Here is a 20,966-nt window from a genome sequence, read left to right as displayed (position 1 = left end):
TTTCCAGACCTGGACAGGCACTTACGGGAGAAGCAGCAGCAGGAAGGGGGTAGGTACATGTGTGTTTGTTGTGTGTCACCAGCATTTGTAAGTGCGCAGTTGCATGGATACACTGCCAGGGTTTAAATGTGCTCTGCAGATCCTGTTACCCACAGTATAGCGCTGCTCTCCTGCCTCCCTTCCCCTCCTTGCCATGTGTTCCCTGGTCTGTGTGTAGTCACTCTTTCACAAGGTTATCTAGGCTGGCAGTTCATCCACGTGACCAATGCCTGTAGCATCATGTGTGGGGGTGGTGTGTAACAGGTTTGGGGACCTTGCCTGTGCCCTGTCCAGTTCAGTACTTGTGGGTTCCATGTCAGTTGGCACTGATGCTGAGTCCAGACATGGGAGTATGTCTCTCAATTGTAATGCCTTACAGCACGCATGTCCTATGTTGTGGCCTGTGACATGATGTGCATGAGTGTGCGATACGCATAGTGCAGGGATGGTGGCGTGTGTTGTAGTCATTCCCATTCAGGACCATGGAGTTGTGTGGCCACTACTGTCCCCTGGGGCATATTTTCCTAGGTGTCATGTGTGTCATCACAAGATGTGGACACTCTCAGTGTCTACAGCATAGGTTGTGCTCTGTGCCATTGTCCCCTGGCACCATGTATATTGACGTAAAATGCACTACAAGTGTCCACTGTACAGCCTGACCTGACTTTCCTTGTTCATACTCACGGTGGCCAGGGCTTGTGTGTCTTGTTACAGTCATCTGATGATGCCCATTTGTACATGATATATTTGGACAGGCGCACCTGGGGTATCTTGTGTCCAATCTTGATTTTTTGCAGCCCATGTGTATTTCACCCAGACTAAGAGATGTAAGTGCTTCCTGTGTCTCAACAAATTGTCTCATGTAGGGGGTGGTTGGTGCGGGAAAGGCCTACATGTCAATACCTGAAATCTCCTTGCTAGGTCTGGCCAGTGTGTGATGTTTGTCTGGACATACACTCAAGGTGCAGTGACCCAGTCATGGTGGGCATGTTTTTCAGTATTACCTATGCAGCATGTGCCTCAAGTTCATGGATATGGTCCCTGCTCATCCCTATTTTCGGCAACGCTGTGTGGTGCAGATGCAGTGCTGGATTGTCCCCAGAGCCTGGCTCCTCTGTCAAAATCCTTTTCATGTCATTTGCAATTGTGTCATGCTCTCCATAGTTTCTCAGTGGCATGGTGGGCCAACCAACTGTGTGTTGCAGGGCCTACATATGTACCTTGTATTGTAGATGTTACTCATCTTTCTTTTCAGGCTATGCACTGTAACCCATGTAGATTGGACTCATGTGACATATGTATACAGGTGTATGATTAATTCCTGTCTCTTCACCTTGCCCACAGCATCGTCAGGGGACACGGATGGAGACATCAGCACAGACCGTGCGGAGGGACCGAGCACCAGTGCCAGCAGTGACATCTTGGCTGGCACATCGAGTGGAACTGAGGCCCAGGGGAGTGAGCCGGAGGACCTGTCCACTGCCACCACAGAATATGAAGCTGACGGGTCCGAGGCTGAGCTCTCCGAGTGGGCGGAGGCTGCTTCACCAGCTGACAGCAGCACAACATCTCTCCCCGCCCCCTCCATTGCCATCAGCCGCCTCCCACTTGCTCGTGTCCCTTCCCAGCGTGCTCGGTCACCACATGTCTCCTTCCTGCCAGGCACCACACCCCCTGCCCCTGTCTCCACTGCTGCCGCCAATGCCGAGTCTGTGGACATCCAGCGGCAGTTGCAGGTTGGTCAGGCTGCGATGCTTAATGTCCTCCATGGCCACAGCCGAGTGCTGAACAACATGGAGGCATACTTGGAGGGCATTTTATCATCGCAGGCTGACCAACGCAACTTGCTGAGGTCCATTGACTCGACACTGACTGCAGCAGTGGGTCTCCTGCAGCGCTTCGTCCAACCCCCTACCCCTGCCCCATCCACACTTCCCACTCCCATGCCTGTCCCACGTACACCCAGACGTCAGCATGCACCCACCACAACAGAAACAGGCACCACACCAGCAGGGAAGGTCAAAAGCACACCTCCTGGCACGCACACACAGGGTGAAGTAGGCACACCCACTGGGTCGGGGGGCAAACGTAAGACACGCAGCCAGAGTGGGAGTCCGCATTCCACAAAATCCACTCCCTCCAAATCCCCTCCCCTCAGCTCTCCTGGCCAAGAGTCGGATACAGGGTCAGTCCTACCCAGTCTGTCCATCAGCCCCAGTGTGGCACCACCCCACAAGCGGTGGAGGAAGAACACCGGCAGGGGAGTTGAGCCCCCCCCTGTCCACACCCTCCCCCAGTGGCGCTGCGACCCATCCCTCCGACCCCCCCCCTCCTTGGGGCCTGTGGTTCCTTCGGGTGCAGGGGAGACGCTGGGGGACCTTGCTAAGGTGGCAGCGCCATCCTGACCTCCACCTTTGGCGCTGCCCCACCCCCTGTGGTGGAGTCCTCCGTCCCTGCACCCACGACGCCTACCCTTGGCCCTCCTGTCCCTGCGGTGCCTGGTCCTTCCCCCCCACATGATGCCCCCCCCTGTGGAAGACTAAGGAGTCTGACTGTGCAGGCAAGCTAGGGGACACGCGTCCCACTGTGTCCCCCATCCGGATTGGAGTCATGGACTGCCCTATGGGCCTTGTATGTATTGACATTTCTGAGGATTATTACTTACATCCTGCTGAATAAAGCAATTTTTTTTTTTAATAGAACACTACTGTTTATCTGGTATTGCTGTTGGTGGACCTACTCCATGATTTGTGGCGGTGATAATGTGTTGAGTGTGTGGGAAATGTAGTCTTGTGCTGGTCATAGGGTGGACCCTGGTATCTGTGTGCCATCACAAGCTGTTGGCTACATTACTTTGTTCATGTAAGCAGTTACTGCATGGTGACATCGTCCCAAGGTGTGTTCCTTCCTCTGTGTAACCTGACATCTTCCCTGCAGGGTCATTCCAATATGTGGTGCTGAGCTGTGTCTACATTGGCTGGGTGTGTGACGGACTCGTTAAACTTTGGCCATGCATGCTGAGCGATGTCTCCACCTGTGTCATTCGTGGCCTCCTTGGTGGTCACTGTACTTGTGTATGTAGTCTGTTGACATGACTTCATGTGGACATGTTTTCTTTTAGGCGCTATGCATGTGTGTACTCCCAGCCTCGCACACATGTGGTACATGTACTGCAGGGTCTTTGTGCACCTGACTGACATTTGTGGGCATTGGGTCTGTGGGTACTCCACCCTTTTCTTTCCAGGGGCACTGCTGGGGGTGTTAGGCACCCACCCCTCCTGTGTCTGGGCACTGCTGGGAGGAATCTGCACCCACCCCTCTTATGTCCGGGCACTGCTGGGAGGAATCTGCACCCACCCCTCCTGTGTCTGGGCACTGCTGGGAGGAATCTGCACCCACCCCTCTTATGTCCGGGCACTGCTGGCAGGAATCTGCACCCACCCCTCTCATGTCTGGCCACTGCTGGGAGGAATCTGCACCCACCCCTCTTATGTCCGGGCACTGCTGGGAGGAATCTGCACCTACCCCTCCTGTGTCTGGGCACTGCTGGGAGGAATCTGCACCCACCCCTCCTGTGTCTGGGCACTGCTGGGAGGAATCTGCACCCATCCCTCCTGTGTCTGGACACTGCTGGGAGGAATCTGCACCCACCCCTCCTGTGTCTGGGCACTGCTGGGAGGAATCTGCACCCACCCCTCCTGTGTCTGGGCACTGCTGGGAGGAATCTGCACCCACCCCTCCTGTGTCTGGGCACTGCTGGGAGGAATCTGCACCCATCCCTCCTGTGTCTGGACACTGCTGGGAGGAATCTGCACCCACCCCTCCTGTGTCTGGGCACTGCTGGGAGGAATCTGCACCCACCCCTCTTATGTCCGGGCACTGCTGGGAGGACTCTGCACCCAACCCTCCTATATCAGGATATGTACGCTTCGAACATACACGGGTGTCGGTTCGCTCCATGCATACGCGGGTGGGGGTACGGTCCGTACGTACACTGTTGGGGTGTGGGTACGCTCCATGCATACGCGGGTGGGGGTACGGTCCGTACGTACACTGTTGGGGTGGGGGGTATGCTCCATACATACGGGGGGTGGTGTTACGGTCCGTAAGTACACTGTTGGGGTGGGGGGTACGCTCCATACATACGGGGGTGGGGGTACGGTCCGTACGTACACTGTTGGGGTGGGGGGTATGCCCCATACATACGGGGGTGGTGTTACGGTCCGTACGTACACTGTTGGGGTGGGGGGTACGCTCCATACATACGGGGTGGTGTTACGGTCCGTACGTACACTGTTGGGGTGGGGGTACACTCCATGCATACGCAGGTGGGGGTACGGTCCGTACGTACACTGTTGGGGTGGGGGGTACGCTCCATACATACGGGGGTGGTGTTACGGTCCGTACATACACTGTTGGGGTGGGGGGTACGCTCCATACATACGGGGCTGGGGGTACGGTCCGTACGTACACTGTTGGGGTGGGGGGTACGCTCCATACATACGGGGGTGGTGTTACGGTCCGTACGTACACTGTTGGGGTGGGGGGTATGCTCCATACATACACGGGTGGGGGTACGGTCTGTACGTACACTGTTGGGGTGGGGGGTACGCTCCATGCATACGCGGATGGGGGTACGGTCCGTACATACACTGGTGGACATACACGGGTGGGGGTACGGTCCGTACATACACTGTTGGGGTGGGGGTACGCTCCATACATACGTGGGTGGGGGTACGGTGCGTACATACACTGGTGGACACACACGGGTGGGGGTACGGTGCGTACATACACTGTTGGGGTGGGGGTACGCTCCATACATACGCGGGTGAGTGTACGGTCCGTACATACACTGTTGCTGTGGGGGTACGTTCCATACATACGCGGGTGAGTGCAGGGTACGTACATACACTGTTGGGGTGGGGGTACGCTCCATACATACGCGGGTGAGTGTACGGTGCATACATACACTGTTGGGGTGGGGGGTACACTCCATGCATACGCAGGTGGGGGTACGGTCCGTACGTACACTGTTGGGGTGGGGGGTACGCTCCATACATACGGGGGTGGGGGTACGGTCCGTACGTACACTGTTGGGGTGGGGGGTACGCTCCATACATACGGGGGTGGTGTTACGGTCCGTATGTACACTGTTGGGGTGGGGGGTATGCTCCATACATACACGGGTGGGGGTACGGTCCGTACGTACACTGTTGGGGTGGGGGGTACGCTCCATGCATACGCGGATGGGGGTACGGTCCGTACATACACTGGTGGACACACACGGGTGGGGGTACGGTGCGTACATACACTGTTGGGGTGGGGGTACGCTCCATACATACGCGGGTGAGTGTACGGTCCGTACATACACTGTTGGTGTGGGGGTACGTTCCATACATACACGGGTGAGTGCAGGGTACGTACATACACTGTTGGGGTGGGGGTACGCTCCATACATACGCGGGTGAGTGTACGGTGCATACATACACTGTTGGGGTGGGGGGTACGCTCCATACATACGCGGGTGGGGGTACGGTCCATACGTACACTGTTGGGGTGGGGGGTACGCTCCATGCATACGCGGGTGGGGGTACGGTCCGTACATATCCGTACCCACGCTGTAGAATGCTTGTGCGGCCCGTACCCAGGCCTTTGCCACGTGGGTACGAGCCGTCCCGCCATTGTTAGGGTGACGTAGGTGTGGGCGTGGTACGACTCGTACCCACGCTCTTAAGGCGTGGGTACGGGACGTACCTGTATTGTTGTGTTGCCGGTTCGCGTCGTTTTGGCGGACGCTGGCTTTGCTGGACAAGCCCCCACCCCCTCGTAGTGACCAGGGCCTGGGGGTCAGGTATGTCCAGGGCATGTGTGCTGTGTGACTTGGGTGGGGGTTTTGTGGCCTGCCCCTGCTCCTGCCCCCACACCCCCTTTGTTGTTCTGACCTGCGGCATCTGCGTCGGAACCTGTAGAGGAGATCGACTGCTATGAGGGCCGGGATGACCCATAGGTTCGGGTCCATGTCTGTCCGTCGCGTGCAGGTACTCCTTGTTTGCGTCGTCCTGATTTCGTGGCAGTTTTTGGCTGCCGGAAAATATTCTCCGTGCGGGATGACGTCGGTACGAATCGTACTTCCTGGTTCGTGAAACACAGGCTGCATGCGTCCCGACGTCACGTCGGCGCTTTCACGAATCACATTTGTATGTATATTTTCGTCGGTGGGTGTTTTGTACGAATCGTATGGAAATTGTATTTCCGTGCGAATCGTACTTCCATGTTTGTATTTTGTTACAACCAGGTACGCGTCGGACGGAGAATATGCTCCGTCCGACGGTTCGTACCCGGTTTCTCCAGGATCGGAATCGGCACCTAACTGTCTATCTCTAGGCTCTGGCTAGCTCTCTTTCTGTTTGAAACCCCGTAAAGAGACATATTTCACTGGTTTTAGGTTCTGCTCACATCAGTACGCACTCCTACAAATCTCTTAAAAAATCACTAATCCGGTGTTCTCCTTTTCATATTGGTTGATTAATTTTACCTTATTCTCAAACCTTGCCATAATTCCTAATATTTACCTGTCAGTACCAACAAGGAGCTCCTTGAACACAACTTGAACACCATGTCTGAGAGTTGCCATTCATCTTTGCTTTGGGTACACAGTCCCTCATGCATTCTTGATGTTTTTTATGTCTGTGATAGAAACTGAATCTAATCCTTATCACTGCAATGAGATGGTGTCAGGACATGGTGTGGTTGTGCGACTTTACCCTTTAATAACGGCATCTGCAGCTATTCTGCCTCTTCTCAACATGGCAGAACTCTTCTCTCAGTGTGTGGGGCTCCCTAGCCCAATCATAGATGATTTGCATATAGCTGGGTCTGAACTGGGGTGGCGAAGTGAGCTAAAGAACAATGATGGTTTCAACCCAGATCTGTGACTGGGGGTGAGTGTTTGAAAAGTTTCAGCGCTCTGTCCAACATCTCCTTGTGTTTGTGATTGTAAACTGATGGCAGTTCCCTGGAGAGTCCCACAGGGCATTTATGCCCAGTTCTCTTTAACATGTCCACGCAGCCCTTCCTGGTCATCGTTGGTTTTTCTTGGCCTGGTGCCAGCTCCCTATGTAGATAACACACAAGCATTTTCATCAACCACTATCTGAGCTTTGACATTCTCTCCATTGTGCCTATCTACTAACTATGCCTAAGTGGCAACAAGAGAGAGGATTCTGTTAGACCAGGATAACACTAGTACCATACTTGTTGTCCCAGCGGGGTGAGTCCTCACCGATACCTGTTTATAAAACCAATAACATTGGATTCTGGATTGACAGAGAACTCTTCCTTCCGAAGCAGTGAAACAGTGCTTCTCTTGTTTCCATCTGATGATTTTTAGGTGGTCTTATTACCTTACATTCTACGGACGTCTGTGTTGGGGATGCATCTTGTCAAGATGCCATTATCAGAACATCTGCTGCTTGAGGCTGTAATCCCAATGTCATCAGTAAACTGCAACTTCCCCAGAACCAGGCAGTTTAGAAAATAATCAATGTGAGTAAAGTGTGCCATGATTCATGACACAACCACAAGCTTCATTGGCTTCTGGGTGCTCAAGGTGTAAACTTTAAGGCGCTGTGCCTACCCCACAAAGGCTTCCATGAGCCTGGTCTGATTGCATCTCAGCGATAGTTTGCTCTTATGTTCCCTCTTGATCCGATTCACTTCTGTGTCTGTTTACTTATGTCAGGAAAGCTGTTGCTTGACTAGGCTCGTCCATCATCAGGCTGCAGCTCGGGCGCAATCTGGCTCTTGCGCTCCACGTTAGGGAGTGGTCCCTAAGGTGCTGAAATCTCTCAATCAATGATCATTCACTCCATAGATCATCTAGATATACTTCCCCCGCCCATTCATACAGCCACACACACAAACAATGATTGAAGACCCACCATCTTGTATTTAAAGCAGGAGCATCCATCTTTACACAACAGTCCAGCTGAAGAGGATAAAGCAGTCTGTCCAGACTCCATGATTCCCATTGAGAACTATCTGCCACATTGTCCCCTCTAGGTGACCTCTAGGTTGAGTTTACCACAGTCACTGTAGACTGAGCTACCCTTTCAGTGTTGAAGGTACAAACTATGAGATTGGTCCTATCTTCGACCTCTGTCTTGTTCTCTGCTTGAACCCAGAACATGTATTTCATTATTGGAAGTTTCCTCTATGGTTTATTTTAAGCATCTCTGATATCTAGCAGGGGGAAAGTGTGGAGCACAGACACAAAAAGAGAAAGTCACATGACTGTGTGAAATGGATGCTTGGAAGGACCTTTTTGAATTGAGCCCGATGTGTGACTGACTTTCTCATCTGCATTGATAGAATAAGTTTGGAATTTTCGAGTGTTTTAAGACTGTATATTTTTTATTCATGGGTTTTGAAAAGCACTGCCCATTGCACTTACGATAGCACAGTGAGCTGTGAACTCCTTGGAGATATCAGTGAGACACCGAAAGGCCAAAAGTTTAGATTCGAGCACTTCAGATTCAGCTGTTTAATCTGTATGTCTATGGCATTTGTAGGGCGCAAACAAAGCCAAACAGGCAGCGGAGCGCTGTACATGGTCAAAGACGGGCAGAAAGTCAATGAGTGAGAGGAGATGGAACTGGGTTGAGGATGGTTAATGCACTGCGATGTCGTGTTCTTGAAAGAAGAGCATCTTCAGCTCTTTTGTGAATCAGAGCAGCGTTGAGACAGTTAGGATCGATGCAGGGAAGTCATTCGAGATCCTGCGTGCATAGACTTAAAACCCTGCTGTTGTTTCTTAATTTTTTAGTCTGCAGTCTGATGGGGTCCTGATTGCAAGTGTGCCACAAACCACGAGAAATGGTGAGCTTATCTGCAAGAAATGCAGGGTTTCTCCCATAACTCCCTAATCAATTCTGCAGCTGCTTTGAATATGGTGTTGGCTGGCGCGGGGGAGCCTATGGAGTTCCATCAGGATGGGGGTGATGTGAACATGTTCAGCATAAGACATTAAGTGCAAGTACTAAGCTGGTAGAGTAACAGGAAGGAAACTGTGTCCTTTCTTTAGAAGAGAGACCTGCTACCAGGAAGACTTGTTTTTTCGATGTGTTCCTTGGGGATGAGGTTGGCATCCAAGATGAATCCAAGTGTCTTGGATTTCAGTGAAATTAGGCTTCAATGCTGTCAAAGTTCAGGTGGATCTCAAGGTCGGTGCTGGTCATCCATGTTTGTTTTTTATGATGTGCAGGCTGGGTTTGGTTCCTTGGCGATCTGAAAGAGGAGACTGTTGAGCCACGTTGTGTATCATCTGTGCATTGATGCGTCTTGATGCTCTGTGAGGACAGCCCCAACAGGCTCCCAGTTGAGACTGAATATGACAGGGAACAGTATGAAGCCCTGGGGGAATCCACAGGTGATAGGGATCTTTTGACACTTGGAGGTGTTCATGTGATCAAACTGGTACTAAAAAAGCAGACAGAGATCCTGTGAAAGAAAATGCCAGGAAATCTAGGTTGGGACTTCAGAGTGTGTATGAGGGTGGGGTGGTTGACTGTGTGGAAGATGGAGAGATGTCCAGCAGTACCAGGAGGCAGGAGTCATCTACATCTGATCCCAGGAGGGCATCATCTACAATGTGTACGTGAACAGTCTTGGTGCTGCGGCAAGATCAGAATCCTGATGCGTAGTCAGGAAGGAGATAGCGAGCACTGATGTCATCCTGGAGTTGAGCATACAGTACATTTTCAGTGATCTGGTGAAGGATAAGTGCGTGATGAGTCAGTAGTTGGAGAAGTCCTCAGGGTTTAATGTAGAGTTTTCAGGAGTGGGAGGATCGGGTCTGTTTTGAGAGCTCCTGGGAAGATGCCTCTAGCCTTTGTAAGATTAGTACAACCTATTGTGGTTATTGCCAGTGCTACAAATCTAAGAAACTGCAATAACATGCATTCCTTTTTTTAAATTCAGTGAAAATCAGCATTGAATTTCATTTTAGTCACTTAAAATAAGACAATGTTATTACTTTTTTCCTTAGGTTGGAATGCAGCAGATCAAAGGGGGCCAGACTACGTGTGTCACCTACGTCAATAAAGAAGATAAATTAAGGATAAAAACATGTTAAATCAGAATGAAGGCCCCCTTTCTACACTTTTAAACGTAAAAAATAAATGCTGACTTCGTCACAGACTTAAACAATATGAAAACAGACTTCATCTCACCTCCTTGTACTTATACAATAAATCAAAACAGACTCATCCTCTAATTCTGTAATTGATGAATAAATATCAGACTTCTCATGCTGTGTGGCGTTTATTTGACTTCAAGGTCAGTGAAACAACATCTTGGGTTCCAGTCCTGCTTCTTCTCTTATAGTGCTGGGTTTACCAGTGAAGTTTTGATATCAGCAAATGCTCTCTGTGTTATCTTGGCCATAGTATTTACCATTTTAGATACTCGATTTATCAGCACTGCAAGGTCGAAAGGCTGAGTCAATCCTGCTGGTACTGAGGATCTGATCAGCAGCTCTCCCCACCTGACAATTACGAACTGAAGAAAAACATCCTGGTCATTTGTGCTTGGTTTCCTCAAGACTCTCCTGAAACAAGCATTGGCACAACCAATAGGTCTGTCCTTGGCTAGATGGTGCAATTTTATTCTAAGCAGAATACAGTTTACAGGCAACGGCGGACGCTATGACCGCACTCCCCTGCTGTTTTCCCTTTGCATTTGATTCAACAAATCCAGGTGGGTGTGCACAAGCTACTCCAGCACCTGCCGTTGTTGGGTGCCAGCTGCGAAGCAGAGGAGGGATGAGCCCAAGATATGGAGTGGTACACCACCCGTTAAGTAAAAATAGTTTTCAATATGTCATATAGTCTTGGTTAGGATTTCTTAATGGATTTTTTTATTTTCTGAGAGTCCAAATAAGGAAAATTGCCAGCCAACGCGTTTCCCTCATATGCAATGAACTTCTTCAGGGCATAAAGTGATGTCTGGTCCTAGGAAAGAATGAACATGTGCAGTGTGGCTGCATGGGCCTCCTTGATAAGGGCCAGCGTACGGTGAATCTGGTGTGATGAAAGGTGCAGCCGTCAGCTTTGTCAATTTTATTTTATTTAGCACTTATATTGTTATTACATGCATGTGGCACAAATTAAAAAGAAAACTTATCACTGTCTAAACGTGGTGGCAAATGCTTGAAATAAAAAATGTTACTTTTGAAAAAAAATTAACCATCAGAAACAATTATAGTAGAATGGTGTAGGTGATTCCTTGCACAATAGAATCCCCTTTTTATTTTTAATAAACATCACAGGGAAATATGATCTTAATTGGCACCAACTTTGGCTTTGACTTGCTAAAGCCTGAAAAAAATAGTTTAAACAAGAGTGACCAAAAATAATTAAAAATAGGATAAAGAATGGAAAGAAAAAAGGATCAGAAAAGCAATGGCCCACAAGCCCTGCCACTCATTTTAATGTAGATGTGCACATGTGTGCAAGCACAATGCTATTGGTCACAGAGCAGAGAGCCAATGGCTGACGGGGACTGAAACATTGTCCCTTGGAACATGACGTTGTTTATGGAAGCAGCATGTAAATGACACTGATACAATGACTGTGATCTGGGTCATCTTGATTATTTCAGTGTGATAGCCCAAGAGTGATAGTGTCAATGTTGTGTGGTGAGGGTGACGCTGCGACTACAACAGCAATATGTGATGGTATGTGTCTATGATTGTGTAGTTGCAAATGTGATATAGTGAGTCGAATGTGGCGAGTGTGATTTGATGAGGGCTGGGAAACAGCATTTACAATGCTTTTTCCACAACGCAATGGCTTTACAACGAGGTCGTTAAAACGACCGCGTTGTTACCATGTGTGCCATTACATCACAAGTTGTATCAACGACTTGCTGTAGGGGGCATGCAACACCAGGGAATACGTTGGATTTTAAATCCAACACCTTCCCTGCTGTTGCGCAAACTGGAGTAGGAATAGTAATTAATACTATTCCTAAGTCCAGCGTGCCCCCTACAGCAAGTCGTTGAAATGGATTGCGATGTATTGGCATGTGTGGTAATGACACGTTTGTTGTAATGACCGCGTTGTAAAGCCATGCGTTGAGACTGTCTGCAATGTAACGTCATACATACTGAGGGCTATGTGGCTAGTGCAATGGCAGTCAATGTAATAGGGTAAATAGGCCATGTGATGTGATGAGGGCTTTATGCAAAGCGTAATGGCAGTCACTGTGATAGTGTAAATATGGCAAGTGTGATGTGATGAAGGCTATGTGGCGAGTGCAATGGCAGTCAATGTGATATAGTAAATTTGGTGAGTGTGATATGATGAGGGCTATGTGGTGAGTACAACTTCAGTCAATGTGATATTGTAAATGTAGCAAGTGTGATGTGATGAGGACAATGTGGCAAGTGTGATGTGATGAGGGCTATGCGGTGAGTGCAACATTAGTCAATGTGATATTGTAAATGTTGCAAGTGTGATGTGATGATGGTTAGGTGGCAAGTACATTGGCAGTCAATGTGACAGAATAAATGTGGCAAGTGTGAGGTGATTACGGCTATGTGGTCAGTGCATTGGCAGCTGATGTGCTCGTGTCATATGAATGTGATGGCCTGAGTGTAAGAGTACAAAGGTGAGTGGATGCAGTGAGTACAAAAGAAGTGAGTGTGGTTGTGTGATGTTGTAGTGTCACGTGAGGGCAATTGGCGATACGCTGAGCAAGTGGCTGGAAACACTGTTACCCACAGGACAATGTGCACAGTGGTCATCCCTGGAGAGCTCTAATACTGTTCTTTCCGAATAATGTTGTATGAACTTTTGAGAGTTAAGAAAATCACCTTGCGACCACAGTGTAATGGAATGTGCTACACTTTAAAGGCAACACCTTCCTTTTCAAAGTGTACAGAAACTACACATATTACTATGTTCCTGCTTGTCAGGGAGCAATTTACACCCAGGTTAGAACTTTACATGTCAGGCCAGTATAATATGAAACACAAAATATAGTTCCCGTGGAAAAATCCAGGCGTGTACACTTAGGGCCTGATCCACAAAGGACCTCTGCACTCGTGGAGGAGGCCCTGCAGTCATGGGGAGTCTCTGCACCCATGATGGAGGCCCCGCAGTTGTGAGAGAGTCTCTGCATTCGTGGAGGAGGCCCCGCAGTCATGGGGGAGTCTCCGCACCTGGGCCAAACCTCTGCAATGAGACCCATGTCTGGCAAACCACGCGTACTTAGAGCGAGAAAGCAAAAGACACACAAATGATGGACTGAATGCGGAACAGGTCAAACATTCACCCCTAGTCAAGAGATCAGTGTTGAATCCATCATTCCATCACTCACCATGCCACCACAAATTGCACCCAGACATATGCAAATAGGTCTTGCCTTACTCCTCATGTGAACAGACCAGCCTGAACTGCAAAACCAAGTGTTCCCTGACCAGAAACGAGCATTGTTGGACTGGTTTTGGGGTATCATCCTTCATCAGTCAGGCTAGCTTGAGTCCAGTGGCATAGCGAGCACTGGACCCTCGCCTGAGCATACCTTTCCCATTTAGGGCGACTATAGTAACACAAAAAGATGATGGATGGAATGCTTAACATTGCCAAACATTCACTTCAGTCACAGGTCTGGGTTAGATCAATTATTTTTTTGCTCACAATGCCACCATTTTGCATATGCTTTTACCACGCTGGCAAGTGTAGGTAAGGTAACTTAAATTCCACCCCCACTACAGACACACGTATAAATTACCCAATGGTGGTCCCCACTCGGTAGTTATAGTTAGGATCGGGGTTTCATAACAAATGCCTTTTTTTATTGCTAATAACTGTGGCGTCCTTTTACGAATCTCCACGAAAATTTCCAATAAGTTTCTCTTTTCTGTCCAGTTTTTGCATGAAAAGTTTCTGGGTGATCTGCCAAGCAGGGGCCGAGAATAAAGGGGGATTACCAAAACACAAAATCCATATGCATTTTCCATAGAATTTCTTAGCAGCGCTACCATAAAAAACTGCTGAACAGAATTAACCAAATTTGGCAGGAAGCTAGATTTCAGTCATGAAGGTGTGTTTTTTGTGATTTTGGTGTAAATCCGTTAAGCAGTTTTGGAGATATTAGGCTCCAAAAAAAGTTGTATCGCTGGACGATTATGTTTGAGGGAATCTTTCGAGAGTCACTAGCACCCAATTTAAAAAAAAAATAGAACCTTCTGATTGGCACAGGAGTCTTTTTTTAACCTGTGGACCATGGGAGCAAGGCTGTGCTTGGCTGCCAGCAACAAGGTAAAAAGTAAAGAAAACTATAAGGGGGTAGGGTAATGATACAGTTCCCGTCTACACCATGTGGGGTGCCACCTTGGTCTCAAAATGTAAAAAAAAAATCTGTAGTTTTTTCCACAATCCAGCAGGACTTCCCCGACTCAAGGAAATAATAGAAATTGAAAAAAATGTCAGACTGCAATTTTTGAAAATATTTGAGTAGGGGCATGAGTGGTTGCCCAGTCCCCTAGCAGATTAGAGCCCCCAGTAACCCCATCCACAAGATCAACATTAACAAAACAGGAGGGGCCCATGGTCACCCTCTCAGAACCTCTATAAGGTATCAGCCCCACATACCACGGGGCAAATTTGCATATTAGAGGGGACATGGCCCCTTAGAACTTAAAAAGTCTCCAGGAAGCTTAGCACTGGGGGGCCAATTGCTGCAAAGAAAAAGAGAGTGGGGTGCACAGAAACCCACCATGAGACTTAGAAGGCCGGAGATACCACATCACCTGGGGCCTCCTCTATTTTTCGGTCTCAAAGAGCCCACCCATGGGACAGTATTAGTTTCCCTGATCACACTGGCATGGGCAGGGAAACATGTCTGCTCCCACCTGGTATGAGCATTCTAAATCTCCGGCTGGATGGGAGCAAACATGGTTTCCCTGCCTACAGTACCGTGGCAGGGATGGCAAGTCTGATCTTAGTCAGCAGGAGATTTAAAAAGGCTCCCGCTTGCTGCGGGTAAGGAAACAGATATTGCTCCAACCAGGAAGGAGCATGCAAAGATAACTCCTCCCTCCAGGCGGGAGCAATGCTGGCTCCAGGACCATGCAGTGAGCCGCGTGGGGCTTTGGGGGTCATGGGGTTCACTCCTTGGCCCTCAACTTGTGGTTTGTGGGTGCGCCAGGTGGGCACGGGGGCACCCACCTCAGGCCCCTGGTGATAGAGTCCCTGAGGCCCAAGATGGTTCTAGGAATGTAGCCGCTCACCTCTTTAATTAATATTGCTAATCAGATCTGGTTAAGGGGTTCCTGGGGCCTAATAAGGCACGGGGGCTGGATGGACCACTCCCATTTTTATTGCTTTTGGCCTGGGGTCTGTAGGGCCTAATAAGGCTCCTTTCCCCTTAATAACAGGATTTGGCCTTGGGGATAGGGGTTCACAGGGTGTATTAGGACTCGGGAAGCGGGGGTGCGGGCCCCACTCCTCTCAATAATAAAATGTGGCCCTGGGGTCCCCAGAGCCTCTTAAGACTTAGAAGGGGGGCTGCACACCCCCCTTTATTATTAGTGGTTGGCCCTGCGAGGATTGGGTCCTCAGAGCTCATTTGGGCTCAGGAGTGGGGAATGTGCCCCTGTCAAAAAATACCTGTTTTTGACTAGGGGGTGGGGTCTCTAAAGCCTCTTAAGACTTGAGAGGGGGGCTCCTGCCTCCCTCACCTATCATTATAATTTTTTTGCCCCAGGGGATGGAGTCCCTGAGAACCATTTGGGCTCAGGAAGGGGAGGCACTTGCCCCTCCCATAAAATAATTCGTTTTGGCCCCAGGGATTAGGTTCCTGGGGCCTCATAAGGCTCATAGAGAGGGGTCACATGCCCCTCTCCCATATTAATCAGAATTTTGCCTCTAGGAAGGGGTCCCTAAGGTCCATTTGGGCTTGTTGAGGGGTGTAACGAACCACCTTCCCCTAAGATAAATATGTTTGGCCTGGAGTATGGGGGCCCTGGCATCTCCTGATGCTCAAGGAGGGGAGCAATGCACCCCTTCCTCTAATATAAATGTTTTGGCCCTTAGGGTCCCCAGGGCTAAGAGTTGCTTATAGCTAGGAGTTACAATTCTATTGTTAAAAAAACCTTAGAAATTCACTGAAAAAGCCAAATGTTAACATGACGTTATAGTTAGGTGTGATAATAAGATCTGATTTTGTCTTTTAAAAAGCCTTAGAACTTCACTGAAAAAAACAAGATTAAAGTGACGTTATAGTTAGTAAGGGTGGGTGGCGAACTCCACTCCGCCAGCTGAGTTTGTAGAGTTTTGCCAACTCTGCCCTCTGCTGGGAACACGGAGTTGAGGAAAACTCTGATTCTACAGCATGGTGGAGTTTGACCCTGCCGCTCACCACTGGAACGAGAAAATAAGGAGTCTTACCTAGATCTGGTGTTCTTCGTGCCAGGTGTGACCGCTCAGCCCTCCACAGGGCTTGGTCGCCCCACTCACTGCTGCCGCTCCTGCCTGCCTTTGCCGCATCCTGCCTGCAGATTCCTTCGCTCGCTGCCCGCTGCTCCTGGGAATTTCCCGCTGCTCCTGGGAATTTCCCACTGCCCGCTGCTTCTTGGCATTTCCCGCCGCTGCCTCCCTGCGGCCCCGCCCCCCTGTGATTCCATTCGCCGCCCCGCTCCCGCCACCCAGCTGCTCCTCCCTCCCGGCTCCTTACTTAAGGGGACCGTAGGGGACCACAGAGTGTGACCGCTCAGCCCTCCACAGGGCTTGGTCGCCCCACTCACTGCTGCCGCTCCTGCCTGCCTTTGCCGCCTCCTGCCTGCAGATTCCTTCGCTGGCTGCCCGCTGCTCCTGGGAATTTCCCGCTGCTCCTGGGAATTTCCCGCTGCCCGCTGCTTCTTGGAATTTCCCGCCGCTGCCACCCTGTGGCCCCGCCCCCCTGTGATTCCATTCGCCGCCCCGCTCCCGCCACCCAGCTGCTCCTCCCTCCCGGCTCCTTACTTATGACGCCCCCAGAGCGACCGCGCAGCGGACGCGCGCAGCGGGAGCGCCGATTGAGCGCCGAAGGTGTGCCAAAGGTAAGCCCGTCTGCGCCCGTCCGCGCCTGGGCCACGCCCAGCACCAGACCCCCTGGTCCTCGCCCTCGCCAGCACACCCTGCACATCTACGACGCCAAAACCCTCCACGCACTCAACGCCGGCCGAAATACCGCCTGCTACCGAGCCACCCCGAGACGCACCCACGGACCCTTCACCTGCCTGACCTGCCGCTTCACCGGCCTCCGACCCAACACCGCACCTGCTAAACCGAGCCCCAGCAACAAACACCTGATGTGCATCCTGCTCAACACCCACTCCGTTCACAGGCATGCCGTCGAACTCTGGAACCTCCTCGACTCGACAGCACCAGACATCGCCTTCCTGACGGAAACCTGGATGAACGCCTCCTCAGCGCCCGACGTCACCATCGCCGTCCCGGAATGCTACAAAATCACCAGGAAGGACCGCGTCAACCAGACAGGAGGAGGCATCGCCATCATCCACAAGAACACCATCCGCATCACAACCAACTCCGATGACACCTTCACCTCCGCCGAACACCTCCACTTCCAGATACACACCGACCCCAAGACCACGCTCAGAGGCACCCTCATCTACAGACCACCGGGACCACACACACAGTTCAGCGAAGACATCACAGACTTCGTCAGCCCGCACGCCATCAATTCCACCGACTACATCCTCCTGGGGGACCTCAACTTCCACCTGGAGGACAACAAGGACCGCAACACCACTGCTCTGCTGGACAACCTGGCCAACCTCGGACTCAAGCAACTGGTAACCACCCCCACCCACTACGCCGGCCACACGCTTGACCCAGTCTTCTCATCCAGCAAATACGTCACCTTCAGCCACTCCACCAATCTCCAGTGGACTGACCACAGCTGCGTCCACTTCAGCTTCAGTAAAACGACGACCCACCACCACCCTCAACAAGCCCCCCGCAGGAGCTGGAACAAGATCACCGGCGACCAGCTCACCACCTTCCTCAGCCAGAACCCCCCCACCAGCTCAACGGACCCCAACGAAGCCGCCAACAACCTCACACAGTGGATCACCAACTGCGCAGACGCCCTCGCACCACTGAAGAAGAACCCCCCCAGCAGACGCAGCAGCAAGAAAGCCTCCTGGTTCACCGACGAGCTCATCACCTCCAAGAAGAACTGCCGCTCCCTGGAGAACACCTGGCGCACCAACCAGACCACAGACAACATGACGGCCCTCAAACACGCCACCCGCAAACACCACCAACTGATCCGCGCCACAAAGAAGACAGCCTTCAAGGAACGACTGGACAACAACACCAACAACAGCAAGGAACTCTTCAGCATCGTCAAAGAGCTCTCCAACCCCGACGCCGGAAACAATGACATCACTCCCTCGCAAGACCTCTGCGACTCCCTCGCAGCCTTCTTCCACGACGAGATCGCCAACATTCACAACAGCTTTGGCCCACCAACCACGAACCCCACCACCGAACCGATGCCCCCCACCGCCACCCTCCGCACCTGGACCCCAGTCAGCACCGAAGACACAACACGCACAATGAACACCATCCACTCCGGATCCACTACGGACCCCTGCCCACACCACATCTTCAACACGGCCGACCACATCATCGCACCCCACCTCCGCGACATCATCAATGCCTCCTTCAACACCGCCACCTTCCCCGAGTGCTGGAAACACGCCGAGATCAGTGCCCTGCTGAAGAAACCAACTGCAGACCCCTCTGACCTCAAGAACTACCGCCCCATCTCGCTCCTCCCGTTTCCTGCCAAAGTCATCGAGAAGACCGTCAACAGACAGCTAGCCGCCTTCCTCGAGACCAACGGATCCCTCGACCACTCGCAATCCGGCTTCCGAGCCAACCACAGCACGGAGACCGCCCTCATCGCAGCCACAGACGACATCAGATCCCTTATGGACAACGGGGAAACTGCGGCCCTCATCCTCCTGGACCTCTCCACAGCCTTCGACACTGTCTGCCACCGCACCCTGGTACAGCGCCTGAACAACACCGGCATCCAGGAGAAGGCCCTGGAGTGGATCACCTCATTCCTCGCCGGAAGAACCCAGAGAGTCCGCCTCCCCCCGTTCCGGTCAGCGGCCACCGAAGTCATCTGCGGCGTTCCACAAGGGTCATCGCTAAGCCCCACCCTCTTCAACGTCTACATGAGCCCCCTCGCAACCATCGCACGTCAACACAAACTCAAGATCATCAACTATGCCGACGACACCCAGCTGATGCTCTCCCTCACCAGCGACCCGGACGCCGCCAAAGCCAGCCTACACGAAGGGATGCAAGACGTCGCCGAATGGATGAAGAACAGCCGCCTGAAACTGAACTCAGACAAGACGGAGGTCCTCATCCTGGGATCATCACCCTCCGCCTGGGACTACTCCTGGTGGCCCCCCGCCCTGGGAGCCACCCCCAAGCCAACGGACCACGCACGCAACCTAGGCTTCATCCTGGACTCCTCCCTCTCGATGACCAGACAAGTCAACGCCGTCTCGTCTTCATGCTTCAACACCCTGCGCATGCTTCGAAAGATCTTCCGGTGGATCCCCACCGAGACCAGGAAGACGGTCACCCAGGCCCTCGTCACCAGTCGGCTGGACTACGGGAACGCCCTCTACGCCGGCACCGCCGCCAAACTCCAGAAGAAACTCCAACGGATCCAGAACACCTCAGCACGACTCATCCTGGACATCCCCCGACACAGCCACATCTCCGGAAACCTGAGAGACCTGCACTGGCTCCCCATCAACAAAAGAATCACGTTCCGACTCCTCACCCATGCACACAAGGCCCTCCACGACCTGGGCCCCAAGTTCCTCAACAGCTGCCTGACCTTCCACAAGCCCAACCGCCAGCTCCGCTCCGCCAGCCTCGCTCTCGCCACCGTCCCCCGCATCCGCAGAGCCACCGCCGGAGGAAGATCCTTCTCCTACCTGGCAGCCAAGACATGGAACTCCCTCCCCATCCACCTCCGGACAACGCAAGACCATCTCGCCTTCAGGAAGCAACTCAAGACCTGGCTGTTCGAGCAGTAGCGTTTCCCCCCCCCCCCCCCCAGCGCCTTGAGACCCTCCGGGTGAGCAGTGCACTATACAAATGCCTATGATTGTTTGATTGATTGATTGGTTGCTTGGGAACGAGTCCTGTTCAACCTTTGGGGGAGTGCTAGTCATGCATGGCTGGCGTTGACTCCCCAGAGACGGTCATTTGCAGGGCTTGACCATTGCGTGCCCTGAGGCTAATCGGATGCATTACACAGATAAAGGCCATTCATGGCTGAGACTGGCTGCCTGCGTAGGGTCATTTGCAGGGCCTGAGCATTCGTCAGGCCCCGTGGCCGAACACACACAGCTTACGGCCGAAGTCATTGAATGGCATGAGCTTTCTTTTCTGAAAGGGGATAGATGAATAGCCTTGCCGTAGGCCAGAGCCTGTGGTCAAACCCCTGCCACACACAGCCAAAGGCGTTATGTATAGTAATATATTACTTTACATTAAAAGAAAATCCAGAAATTCACTGATAAAATCAATGGTTAAAGTGATGTTATAGCTAGGAGTTACAATTCTATCGTTAAAAAAACCTTAGAAATTCACTGAACAAGCCAAATGTTAACATGACGTTATAGTTAGGTGTGATAATAAGATCTGATTTTGTCTTTTAAAAAGCCTTAGAACTTCACTGAAAAAAACAAGATTAAAGTGACGTTATAGTTAGTAAGGGTGGGTGGCGAACTCCACTCCACCAGCTGAGTTTGTAGAGTTTTGCCAACTCCGCCCTCTGCTGGGAACACGGAGTTGAGGAAAACTCTGATTCTACAG

General features: G+C 51.4%; 1 protein-coding gene across 2 annotated transcripts in view; it reads left to right on the top strand.

Moving 5' to 3' along the window:
* Window positions 1-10,378, top strand: part of LOC146829634 (prostate stem cell antigen-like) — a 115,550-nt gene extending 105,172 nt beyond the window's left edge. Inside the window, exon 4 of one of the 2 annotated variants that reach the window (XM_085606707.1) lies at window positions 10,085-10,378. The gene's annotated coding sequence lies outside the window, so the exon portion shown is untranslated. Of the gene's footprint in view, window positions 1-8,863; window positions 8,919-10,084 lie in introns of those variants that run through there. The other variant, XM_085606708.1, reaches the window with a different exon arrangement.
* The last annotated feature ends 10,588 nt before the right edge of the window (window positions 10,379-20,966 follow it).

This window comes from Triturus cristatus, chromosome 5_2 (assembly GCF_964204655.1).
Source record: "Triturus cristatus chromosome 5_2, aTriCri1.1, whole genome shotgun sequence".
Taxonomy (NCBI): Eukaryota; Metazoa; Chordata; class Amphibia; order Caudata; family Salamandridae; genus Triturus; species Triturus cristatus.
The sequence above is the reverse complement of the archived record's forward strand: the minus strand, read 5'-3'. Positions and strand labels throughout refer to the sequence as shown.